This window comes from Rhinolophus hipposideros, assembly GCF_964194185.1.
Source record: "Rhinolophus hipposideros genome assembly, chromosome: 12".
NCBI lineage: Eukaryota > Metazoa > Chordata > Mammalia > Chiroptera > Rhinolophidae > Rhinolophus > Rhinolophus hipposideros.
The window spans coordinates 26,425,954-26,438,861 of record NC_138058.1 but is presented as its reverse complement, the minus strand read 5'-3'; the positions used below and the strand labels follow the sequence as shown (position 1 = coordinate 26,438,861).

General features: G+C 38.6%; 1 protein-coding gene across 2 annotated transcripts in view; it reads right to left on the bottom strand.

The window, feature by feature from the left end:
• The window catches only part of PAIP2B (poly(A) binding protein interacting protein 2B), a 31,425-nt gene extending 19,949 nt beyond the window's left edge, over positions 1–11,476 (bottom strand). Inside the window, exon 1 of one of the 2 annotated variants that reach the window (XM_081068013.1) lies at positions 11,299–11,476. The gene's annotated coding sequence lies outside the window, so the exon portion shown is untranslated. Of the gene's footprint in view, positions 1–11,171 lie in introns of both variants that reach the window. The other variant, XM_081068014.1, reaches the window with a different exon arrangement.
• Between the last annotated feature and the right edge of the window lie 1,432 nt (positions 11,477–12,908).

Sequence of the window (12,908 nt, the reverse complement as noted above, 5' to 3'; positions counted from 1 at the left end):
GAGAATTGTGTTGTCACTGTGTATTGCTAATTACCCGAACTCAACACTCTACCGACAGCAGAAGGCTGACTCTTTCATGACTTGCTCCATAACCTGTGCACTTCTTATACTCCCAGACCAAATTATACTCCCAGCTTTCGTTGAGACCCAGATTTCTAGTATTTACAGTTAGTATACAGCCATAGTTCTCAAAAGATAGTCCCTGGCCCGGCAGCAAAATATCGCCTGGGATGGGAACTTACTAGAAATGCAAATTCTCAGGCCCCACCCCACACCTGTTTAATCAGAAATTCTGGGTGGAGTCCAGCAATCTGTGTAGTAATAAGATCTCCAGGTGATTCTGAAGCACGCTCAAGTTTGAGAACCACTGGTATACAGCAAGTAGAAAAATGTGTTTCCTTCTGTAGGTCAAAAGCCAGGAATAGGTACTGTATATTCTATTTGATATGAAATAAAAACATCCAATTAAAAGACATAATCTCACAAATCCTTCTCTCAATTCAATGTGTTTCATTTTTAGGAGTTAAATAAGAAAACAAAGTGCAATGAGAAATTGCATCTGAAATGTATATTTAGGCATCAGTTCCCATCCAGCTGGATTTCATACAATACTACTTACATTCTCCTATATCTGAAGTTCTAAAAAAGGATCTTCATAAATGTCAGCCTCAGACACTCTGGGAATTCTATAATAAAACATCAATGAGGTCTGAATATATCAGACTTACTAGAGAAGTGGAATTATTTGTTCCACCTTAGAATTGCATTCAACAGGGAGGTCAAGTATAGGACCTCTTTTTTCCACCTTCATACTTCCAAATTAATAAAATTAAACCAGAATACCCCATTCTTCAAAAGCTTCTAGCGAGGCAAAGTTTTACTGTATAACTTCTTGCTTTCCTTGAGAATAAAGCAGAGCCCTGATAGGCACATTTGGTGTATCTGCAAGGCTGCAGAACTAAATACCAGGGGTGCCAAAAAAATGTATACACAAGACTTGTATTTGTCTTTTGTTATCGGTATATATTGAGTATTACAATTTTAATACTGGTTTTTTCCTTTCTTAACATGTGGATACTTTTTTGGCACCCTCTATAGTTACATCTCTTCAATAATACAACAAAGGCCTTGTAAACCCTCAGATGATGAGTGTAATACCTCACTACTAGCATAGGTAATAAAAAGACACCACGAACGCCACTATGAAACAAAAATCAGTTCTCGGTAGATAATAACATTCAGTTCTGCTCTTGCTTACACTAAATTCACTATGTTAAACCTCACTTCCCTGAGATTGTGGCATTTTAAATGTTGAGCAAGGCCATTCTGTAGTCCACACACCACCTACTTTCGAAAACCAGATAATTCCTATGCAACTGTTTCAGAACACCAAGAAATGAAGAGAGTGTTCTAAGGATTAGTACACAGGTAGCTCAACACATTAAAGAAGAACAAAAATAGCACAAAAGAAAACCATAGGCCTATTTCTGTGCTCCAAATATATAAGTTCAAATAAAACATTAGCAAATAAAATCAAGCAATTTATTTAAAAACAAAACAAAAACACTTTAATCAAAAAGGAAATGCAAGATGGTCTAAAATTAAGATACGTAAAACTGTATTTTATTATATGAGGCAGGGGAAAAAAAACTACACAAGCATCTCACTGTTTGCCAAAAATCTGTTTAATAAAATCAACATCCATTTAAAGAATTATTTTAAAAAGGAATCAATATTTTGAAAAGGAATACAATTAAGCTTATGATAATGTAATCGGTATGCTCATGTAAGCATCTCTCCGTCCCAAACCTTTTGTGTATTCCCATTAGACAGGAAAGAGATTAGGAACGTGTACTATCATGACCACTGTGTGACTTGGAATGCTCCTACCCAATGCAATCTATCAAGAACACAAGGTAAGAGATAGAACTATTAGACAGGAAGAGGCAAGGTTATCCTTTGCCAATATAATTTTTATTTTTCAGCGAGACTAAGAATCAACCGAAAACTATTAGAAACAGTAAGAGAACTTCATAACAAGACTGGTTGCAAGATAAACATACAAAATAAATAGCTTTTGTGTAAACCAACAACAAGTTAGAAAAGATAAAAGAAAAAAAGACCCAAATTATAATACCACACACACACACACACAAATCTAAAATTCTTCTGAATAACCCTAATAAATGTATAGAACATAAAAGAATTTACTGCAAAACATTTAAAATGATTCAAATAAATTGTAAAATATTAACTCTTCCCAAATGAATCCACAGTCTTTGTTAAATTCTGATACAAACTCCAAAGAGAATTTTTCAAAAACTTCACAAATTGATTATAATTTCAAGTGAATTAATAACTGCATACGAATAGTCAACAGAATTTTTAAAAAAGAATAGAGAAATGTAAAATTAATTAAAATAGTGTTGAATGAGAATAGAAATAAACATATCAATGGAACAGAAAGCCCAGAAATAGGAATTTTGTTTATAAATTGAATTTCAAATAGTGTAGAAAGAATAACCACTGGGACAACTAACTAGTTAGCCATCCAAAATTGAGGGTGGGAGGGCAAATAAAAAACAAACTGCCTACCTTCCCACAAAAATCAGTTACAAAAAAAAAAAATCAGTTACATACAGATTAAGGTTTAAAATGTTAAAAAAAAAAATACAATGTTAAAATAAGTATTTTTAACTTTGGGATGCGGGGAAAGTCTTTCTTAACAAACCACCAAAGTGAGAAGTCAAAGAAGAAAACCAAATTGATACATGTGAATATAGAACAGAAAAACAAATGCTATCGTTCAGCAAGATAACAAAAATAAAGATAAACAGCAAATTACTTTCTGGGGGAAGGTGTCTGCAGTCTTAAAGACAACTAAAAGCTTTATGTCCTTAGCCTATAAGGAAATCTTTTAAAAATCCTTTACAAAAGACAAATGCTTCAATAGAAAATAGGCAGAAACAAGCAATTCTCACAAAAATAAAAATGGCCAATAAGAATATATAAGATTCAAAGGCACTAGAAATCAAAGAAATGTAAATGTAAACACTGTGATTTTCTGCTTCTAGATCAGCAAAAATGACAAATGTAGGGGGGAAAGTAGAATTCTCACTCAATTGTGGGTGGGAGTATAAACGGAAGGAATATTCTACAAGACAACTTGAACATTTATATTAAAAGCGCTAAAATTTTGTATTTTTTTTCTCAAGAAATCCTGCTTCTAGGAAGTCCAGAAATACTTGCTCAAGTCTGCTAAAATGCATGCACAAGGAATTTCACCACAGGGGTGGCAATGGTTAGTTAACAATATATGTCCTGCTGTTAAAAATGATGCTAAGATATATATACTGCTATGGAAATATTCCCAAAATATAGTAAGTGAAAAAAAGACTATGTATTATGATTCTACTTTTAAAAATGTTTATATGCATAAAAAAGGTCTAAAAAGCAAACAACTACAATGTTTGGAGTGGCAAATTAAAGATTTTAAAAAATATTTTGTTTTTTGAGTAATTACAAAAGAGAACATAGTTTCTTTTATAATCAGGGAGAAATGTTGTTTTCATTTATATATATTTAAACCTCTTTTTTATGTCTTCCTCATGTATGTGTCACATACTACGGGCTTGCCTACCTGCTTCTTGAGGTAATATCAGCCCATTTGGGGCATGTATACTAGACAACACTGCTCTACCTTCAATTTTCTTTTAAAGGTTCTGTAGTAAAACACGGAAAAACTATAATTAGGTTAAGTTTTAAAACATGAAAAGTGTGATTACAATAGTATGCATATGAAAAAAATACTATAAGTGAATGTGAAAAAGAAAGCAGCTATTGAAGCAATGGGGACTGCCATCTGGAAACGTTTTAAATTGTTTTATTGCTCTCAAAGTATTTTTTAAATATACAAAATTGAGTAAAAGAAGGAGAAAAGGCTGCCAACCCCTTCCTGGGGCCACTCTTTCAATCTTTGCTACTGTTGTTATATATTCAAAAGATGGGCAACCCCTCATATCCTTTTAACTTCTTTCTTATAACCTCATTCATTCATTCATTCACTCATTTTTTGAAAAAGTAATACAAACACATGATTCAAAAAATTTTAAATATATATATAAAGTCATATGGTGAAATCCCATTTCCACTTCTTATATAACATTTTAGAATTTCTTTTTTCAATTGTAAGTAAATGTGAAAGTAAATTTTTATTCGACCTTTCTTTCTCAACACAAAAAGTAGCATACTAAACACACTGTTCTATACCTTAGTCCTTTTGCAAAAATCACATCTTAAAACTCTTTTACATGAGTACATTGAACTTTCTCACTGTTTTTTACAACTATGCAATAGTCCATGGTTTGAATGTACCAAAGTTTATTTAGCCATTTCCTTATTGACAAACACTGGCGTCATTCCTATCATGCTAGTACAAATAATGGCAAGCATAACCATGTACATACATCAAGTTCACTTCTGAATATGCCTTTAATTAGGCTTCTGAAGTGGTTGGTTCAGGATATGAAGTTACCACTAGGTCACACGTTCACCAGGCTGAGAAGGTATCTCCCTTTCTAGTTATTATATACAGCAATACGTAGCAAAAAACTTAACAACTCCTTGAACCAAGCAATTGTACTCTTAGGAGATCTGTCTTTATTATAAAAATAAAATGACGAAATAAAACACCCAAGGGCCTGCCCGGTGGCTCAGGTGGTTGGAGCTCCATGCTCCTAATTCGGAAGGTGGCCGGTTCGATTCCCACATGGGCCAGTGGGCTCTCAACCATAAGGTTGCCGGTTCAAATCCTCGAGTCCTGCAAGGGATGGTGGGCTCCACCCCCTGCAACTAGCAATGGCAACTGGACCTGGAGCTGAGCTGCGCCCTCCACAACTAAGACTGAAAGGACAACAACTTGACTTGGAAAAAAGGCCTGGAAGTACACACTGTTCCCCAATAAAGTCCTGTTCCCCTTCCCCAATAAAAAAAAAATCTTTAAAAGAAAATAAACCCATTTCTATAAAAAATGCACATATATGTATATAGCCAAGAATATGCAAAGAAAGTATAAAATACATCCATCAAAATGTTAACCATTGTCTCAGTATGATGAATCCATGGAGGGCTTTGTAGTTTCCTCCTCTTTTACCCATCAATGCTTTCTAATTTTACATACTGTTTTTGTAATATAAATTTAAAAACTAAAAATATTGATTTAAATTAAGCTGGGTACACTCCTTCAGTCTGTCTTACATTTGTGTAGTGCTTCAGAGTTTACATAGTATGTTTGCATGCATTATTTAACTCTTCACTAAGCCTATGTATCTTCATTTTATCAAAATGGAAATAGAGGCAACAGATGGTTAGGTAGTTGTGCCCCAGGTCATTCAAATAGAAAGCTGGCAGAGACAAATTTCAAGTCTAGGTCTTCTGTCTTCAGATTCAGTGAGCTATCAAAAACATGATCATTGCTTCCTCAATTTTAACAATTCCTCAGGAGTTAATCACATAATCAGAAGTGACAGACAAATTAAAATTACCCAGCATAAGGGCCTCGGTCCCTAATGCTTATATGATCAGATCTAACTGAAAGGAGAACATTGGCATACAACCCCCAAAACTCCAGAGTCAGAAGAGGGTATGGATTTTTAGTATGTTCCTAAATAAAATATCTAACTGGCAAAATATGGCCTAAAATAAATGCATAATAAAAGCAGCATCCTCTCAAGTTGGAATTCTCACTTTCAAGACGACCTTTGCCTGGGTCCCCTCCTGCTCTGGTTTTGCAATACCCAGGAGTATTTCCAATCACCTTATGGAATTTCAAAATATGAATAAGCCATACTTTTCGGAGAGGGGAGGTTCATTATATAACTTTTTTTTTTAACTCTGGGACTTATTGACTAAGATGACAATAACTTGGTTAGAATATATCCCTTCTCTCCAAATGTTTCTCCTTCATTCCTATAAGATTATACACATTATTTTACAACACACATAGAGACCACTGATAAATCATGGTTTGGTAAAAATATGTTTTAATTCATCATTCTTCAAACTATATCTCATATATTAATAATTCTGTTCCAAAAGATGTTTCAGTATGCTGTGGGGACAGAGGTAGGAGAAGCCAAGGTTAAATTCAATGTACTCTTTTCGAGACCCACAATACACAATGGACATTAATATAATAAAGGCTGTAGCGAAGTCCCGCATTACAGAAACCTTTGGTTAAACCAGCTTATTCTGGCACAAAATTCTACTATGGCCACAACTCTTCCCATTTTCTGTTCAGAGCAACTGTTTGAATACAGGTAACTATTAATGGAAACCTGTAACAGATATGGCAAAAATGGGTAATTCGTAAATCTTTCCTACCACAAAAATAATTCTTCCAAAAGTCCCTAATTTCAGTCTATTGAACTCTTTCCACCCACCAAAGCCTAGCTCAATTATCACTTTATTTGAGAAATCTTCCCTCAGTGCTTCATATATTACTAACTACTTCTTTCTCCTTATTTAGATAGCATTTTATTCATACATTACTTCCCTTATCACATGATAGATCAGTTCATCCGTCTCCTTGCTGGTTTATGAGCTCTTTGAGAATAAAGTTTGATTATATTTTCAGCACCTTGAACAGTATGGAACATAGATGAGCTTCGTGATGAAGTACGTAGTAAATAATTTCACAACAGTGTAACAGTTCTCCCTAAAGCTTTCCCCCTAAAGCTTACCTCCGTAACTGAGCAGCTGTGGTCATGGTGAGCTCAGCTGTGGCATACCCTCTGGCAAAGCCCACTCATAGTTTTTCCCTTAGGTGATTTTTGTTTGCTGGCTTTTTTTTTTTTTAATCTACTAGGAATGTGCAGTAACCATTATTTTTTCATGTCTCTGTGCCTTTGCATCTGCGGGACTCTGCTTAAAATGCTGTCCTAAGGTTTTCTTCACCTGGACGACATTTGTATTCGTCCTTTAAGAACCGGCTTAAACAATACCTCCTCTAGGAAACCTTTACATCTATCCTCCCATCCTTTCAGGATGAGTTAGGAATGCCTCAAGTCATGTATTTGTGCACCTATTACTATATATCAAGCACTGAACTGAGTGCCAACAATAGAAGGACGCAGGTGTGGATTCAGCCTCGTGGAGCTCATAGTCTAGGAAGGAAGACAACCATACGAACAAATAACCGCACTATAATAACATGAAATGCAACACCAAAAGGAAGATTTATGGAATATTGTGACGTCTCAATTATTTTGGTAGGTGCTTTAGTAAACATTATCTAGGATCATGTTAGATAGGTATGTGAATTGGACAAAAGTCCAGGAACCTCGAAGGACGGATAGCCTCAGTTGTCTTCTGAAGAAACTGTCTCCGAGGGGTTCTTTTTGTATATTCTATAGCCTGCAGGACAGATAATGCATGCGAGTACTTCTACTTCTTTGGCCACAAAAGACTGGACCAGGGCTTGGAGCCCTGACGAAGGACACACTGAACTTGAGGGAGATCACCTAGGATATGGCTTGGCTCAAAATTCTGCCCAGGAGCGGGTCCTCCATTTTAGAAGGTGACAATCCAATCCATTCAGATACTCTTATCTTGGGACATACAATTGTTGGCTAAATAAAACAAAAGAAAGCAGGTCTCCAGAGCTCAACTCCTACTCTAAATACTGCTAAGTTATTGTTCTATAAAGTTTTGAAAGCACCAAGGCCAAGGGACAATATGGCTGCTGAGATGATTTCCCATTCAAGTTTACATTAAACCATCATCATCAAAGGTAGTATGTGTGCGCCTCTTCCTTGCAACCCACCAGGACCTAATCATCATATCACCACTTCTGAAATTTGGAAAGAGGCTTAAAAGTTTAACAGTTTGACCAAAGTCACTAAGTTGGTAGATGACAAAGCCAGAAATCAAAGGTCGTGTCAGCCTGATTTTTCTAAAATATCCTCCCATTTACATAGGTAAATGGCCTCAAAATCAAGTAACGGGAAGTGGAGGTTGACAAAGGTCAGTGGAGAGGCCCAAAAGGAAATGTTTACGCACAGAGCAGAAAAGAAATGTTCTGGAAGTCAGTGTGTTAGGGGATGTGAAGTGGGAGGGGGTGCACTAGGTTTCACCTGGTCAAGTTAACCTAGAATTCCAACATGGACCTTTACCCTGATAGCTGTCTGTCCCTCTTACTTGAATATAACATCTATAAGGGCAGGAATGTGTCCAACAGTCTAAACAGAGCTTGATTTATAGTAAGTATTCAATAAAAACTTGTTGAATAAATGAATAAGTGAATGAATTCTCAAAGAAGCTAAGGAATTACAGTGGATGGGGGAAAGGGTTACTGTGAAATAGACTCCAGGAGTCATTTACAAGTATGGTTGTTCTTAATTATTTGTGGATCCCGTATTTGAGAATTCACCTACTTGCTAAAATTTATTTTAATCCCAAAATCAATACTCGTGGTACTTTTGCAGTATTTCAGACATGCACAGAATGGCAAAAGTTTTGCGTTAGCCCTCCCATTCCCAGCGAAGGCGGCCAAGGCAATGCTCTGCTTTCTTTCAGCTCTCGTACAGAGAGGACTAAAGGACATGGACAGTAGGGGGCAGTGCAACGTAGTGCAAGACGCTGACTGGGGCCAGCAAGACTGGGTTTGATTCCTAACTCTGGCCCCTGTCAGGGAGAAGCCTCACATGAGTCACTTAGCACTTCTGAACCTGTTTTTCTTTTGTAAAAAAGAAAGAAACAAAGAAAGAAAATAGGATCTTCCAGGATCCTATTTTCCAGGAGCTGTATTTAAGATTTACGATAATAATCTATATGAGACATGTATGTATGTACATACATATTTTCCCTAGGAGCAATGGTTCAGTATTTGCTAATTAGTGAGCTGGGTGTCTTTATAGACTACATTACTGTGAATAATGAGAATCAACTGTAATTATTTATAACGAAATAACAGAAAGATAGAAAACAATTATTTGGATCGAGTAGAGGCCAGTGGCAAGCTTCAAGAAGATTTTGAAATAGAACCTCACCGGGTACATTAGATGTGGAAAAGGTCTTCAAGGAGAGAACAGCAGTTAGAGAGGCAGACCTAGCTGTGTGAAAAACACAGGAAATGGCACTTCACAAAGTCTAGAGCAGCAGGAGAGGAGACAGGGTACTGACACCAGGCCAAGTGCTGCTCTGGGCCCTGTAATCATCTGTACTGCAGAATCTCTCCCTTTGCATTTAGTGCTTGGTTTATAGGTCTCCCTTCCATTAAACTGTGAGCCCCTTAAAGGAAAGGGCTCTAGTAAGAAATCATAACTATAGTCCTTTATATTTGCAAACAAGTAATTATAAGTACAAATACAACTGAAAAGACTGTACACAAACAACTTTGGTTTCTAACTGCAGCCTTAGAGCAACTCAAAATAGTGACCAACTCACAGATTTGCAGTTTGTCCAGGACTAGTCTTTGGTGACTGCTAATAATTCTGTTATAAATTCCTTTTATTGTTCTAAACATAAACATCTATTTGTTGGAATAGCTTTAAGATCTTCCTCTTTTTAGTTTGATTTATTAACAGGACTCAAACATATGTTCCATTAGACAATGCTGCCTCCTCATAGTAAAGATTCCTTTTAATTCACTCTACTGGATTTATTTCTTTATATACAAGATACAGTCTTACCATAGCAAAATATGAGGAAGCATACTGATATACATATCACAAGTAAGATAAGGAAAACAGTAAGAATTTTTCACAAAAGCTTGCAAGATTCCGGCTAAAACACAGTGGACATGTTATTAAACTCACTGCTTACAATTCACCACTGAGAACTAGAAAAACCAATTCCAATTTATGTAAAGTCACGAAAATAAGCACTGTTTGACTCTACAAGGTTTTGTACACGTGTATTTTCTCTCTCCTGCATGCACTCTCTCTCTCTCATACACACACAGCCTAAGGGGGCCCAGCGGGCTTATCCCAATACTTCAATTTCCTCCATCCCTCAAAACAAAACCCTCACTGTCCAATACTTAGGTAAACATTTCCAAAACTCTAAAGTCTCTATCAAATCTAAGCATGGTGAGTTACTTTTTCCCCATAAAATTCTCAGCATAATGTTATTTAGGCCCAACAAAGTTTGCACTATTATCTAGAACCATATGGCTAGAACCAACACTATGGCAACCCAAACTGATAGCCTATGAAGGTGAACACAAATTCTGTGTGAAAGGGGATAGAGAATGTTATTTTTAAACCGATTCAAAGCTAGGTTATCCATAGGCTGGGTGTCATCACATCACATCCTATACAGCTAACGCACGTCCTATAATTTAGGACAGACTACAGTAGTCAGGCCCTTACTTACACTGAAAACGCCTGCCACCCAAGGGAAGCTGTTTAAAACATAATCCCATTCTATCTACTTAGAAAATAATACTACATTTTAAATTTCTTCCAGTAAATTAAATCCTCCTCATCCACATTTTCAGAATTTATCGCCAAAAGAAATGTACTGGAGCAAAGATTCTAGGGAGGATATAATGATCAAACGCCCTTTTAGGTAAGACAAGAATGGTTTACCATTAACACAACGGATTAAAGTCCCCAACCTTGGAAAGCTCCCTGCACAGTGTAGTCTGCTTCTTGTGTTCCCCTTCCAGCTGCTTGGAAGGGGCAAGTGGAAAATGTTAGTTTCCATGAGAAATTTAGGGGGTGGGAGTGGGGGAAAGGGTTCCCTCGAGGAAGCGAAGGCAAAAGAGAAGCAGCCAAGGTCCCTAACTCAAATGAAGGATCAAGAATGAGGGCTGGCATAAGGGGGGAGGTGGAAGAAGGCGAAGAAACGCCAATAAAGCGAGGGGACCCGCGAACGGGGTGGGGTGGGGGACGCACAAACCCCCCCCCCCCTTAGCGCCTGGGGAAGGGCAAACCGGGAGGCAGCGCTGGATCACTTTGCCCCGCAGTGTTGCACTGGGGGTGGTGAGGGGACGCCCAAGCCCAAGACTTCAGTCGGACTGTTAGAGGAGGGATGAGGGGGCTCAGGGAAGTTGGGGGGTGGGAGAGGACTAGCGCCTGTGCGGGCAGAAAAGGACTAAGACCCCCGGCCATCTCGAGGTGGGGCAGAGGGCCACCCCCGCTGATGCGACGCGGGACCCGCCGGCTTACCCTCCCCACAGGAGGTCGGGCAGGCGCGTGCCACCCGGCGGAAAGGGAGGCGCAGGGCGCCCCCAAAGCCCGGAGAGCAGCGCTTCTCGTGGGTCCCCTTCCAGGCAGCCCGGGAGCCCGAGCCCACCTGGGCTGATCAGAAGCCCCTCCTCCAGACCGTACTCCGCCGCTCTTCCGAGAGCCTCAGCCGTCGCCGCAGAGATCGTGGTCGCCAGAACACTCTTGGCCTCTAGTGTCAAAGCGTGAGGCACAGCACCAAGAAACGCCGCTACCACTCACCAGGTTACCTCTTACTGCACAGTGGCTCCTCACCCCGCCCCCGAACCCAAGCCATTGGTTGCTGGGCACCGCCCTATTTGTCTATTGGACCGAAGTGGATGCCGCTCAGTCACCTAGAAGGGCACGTGTTGTGTTTATTGGTCTAAATGTGAAGTAATTCCCGCCCACCCTCTCAGAAGTTCCAGCTTCTGATTGGTATTAACGTCTGTCGTTTGGCTCCCTTCGTTCTTTCCCTCCAGGTGGAGCGCCTCCTTGCGGGAGACACCGACTCTGATTGGCTGAAAGGACGCTAGGCTAGTCCTGGATAGGCATTGGGCCAAGGCATTGGGCGTCCAACCCCGCCGCATGGGGGAGGAGCCCAAGGTGCTTTCCCTCTGCATTTGTTTACATAGGCTTTCGCACCCGCTTCCTTCCATTGGCTGAGCCAGCAGCCCCTCCCACGGGTTGAGCCACTTAGTCTAATAAGGAGGGATGTGGGGGGCCGGGCCTTAGTGGGATTTCCCCAGCTGTCAACTACCGAGGGAGGAACTTTGAGCGACTGGCTAGGAGCTGGCTTTGGTGGAAAATTGGGGAGTTGGGCTCCTTGGAGGGACTGGAAGGAAGCAGAGAAGCTCTTACACATTTCTAGAAACAAACCTAACTTCGCAAGTCCTTTTAAAAACATAAAACCTATTTTCCTTCTTGGATTTAAGGTGTCTAATCTTTGCTTGCTAAGGATTTTGAATTTTATCCTTCAAGAAATGGGGATTTCTTTATGGAAGTCTTTATACATCTTTGTCTCTCTCTACCACTCATGCTAACTATATATATATAACACAAAGGAGAGGTTTAGTAAGTGATTGCACAGTGAGTGGATAAATGATAAAAATGAAAATGACAAATAATGTCAGGTTAAATAAGAATAGTTAACTATGTTAAAAATATACTTCATATAGATAATATAAAGTAAATACATAAATAATTAAATTCATTCAATATTATTGAGCGTATGCTCTGGGTATCCAGTATGAATAAGACAATGAAGGAAATGCACCCATAGTGCTTATTCTCTGGTGGAGGAGGCTGACACTAAACAAATAAATAGTAAAATGTTATGTTGTGATTAAGTGCCACAAAGAAAAATAAAGCATAGTTAAGGAGTGGTTGAGGGAATGGCTATTTTGGGTAGAATGGTTAATCTAAGAGCTGTTTGAGGAAGGAGTATTGAACAGATTGGGAATAATGTAAAATGAAGAGTGAAAAAGAGGCTGGTAAGAAGCGTCACTACAATGCACACCAGGGTCAGTAGTCACATTGCTTCATATATTTCCAATTAGTGTTATTAGGTATAGATCCTTTTAGGATTGCCTGCTCTTGTTTTAAGCTTTATATGATTAAATAATTTGAATGGATCCTACAAGAAACAGTCTCTTTTAGAAAAAAAAAATCTGTCTCCAATATAACTTCCCTATAAGCTCC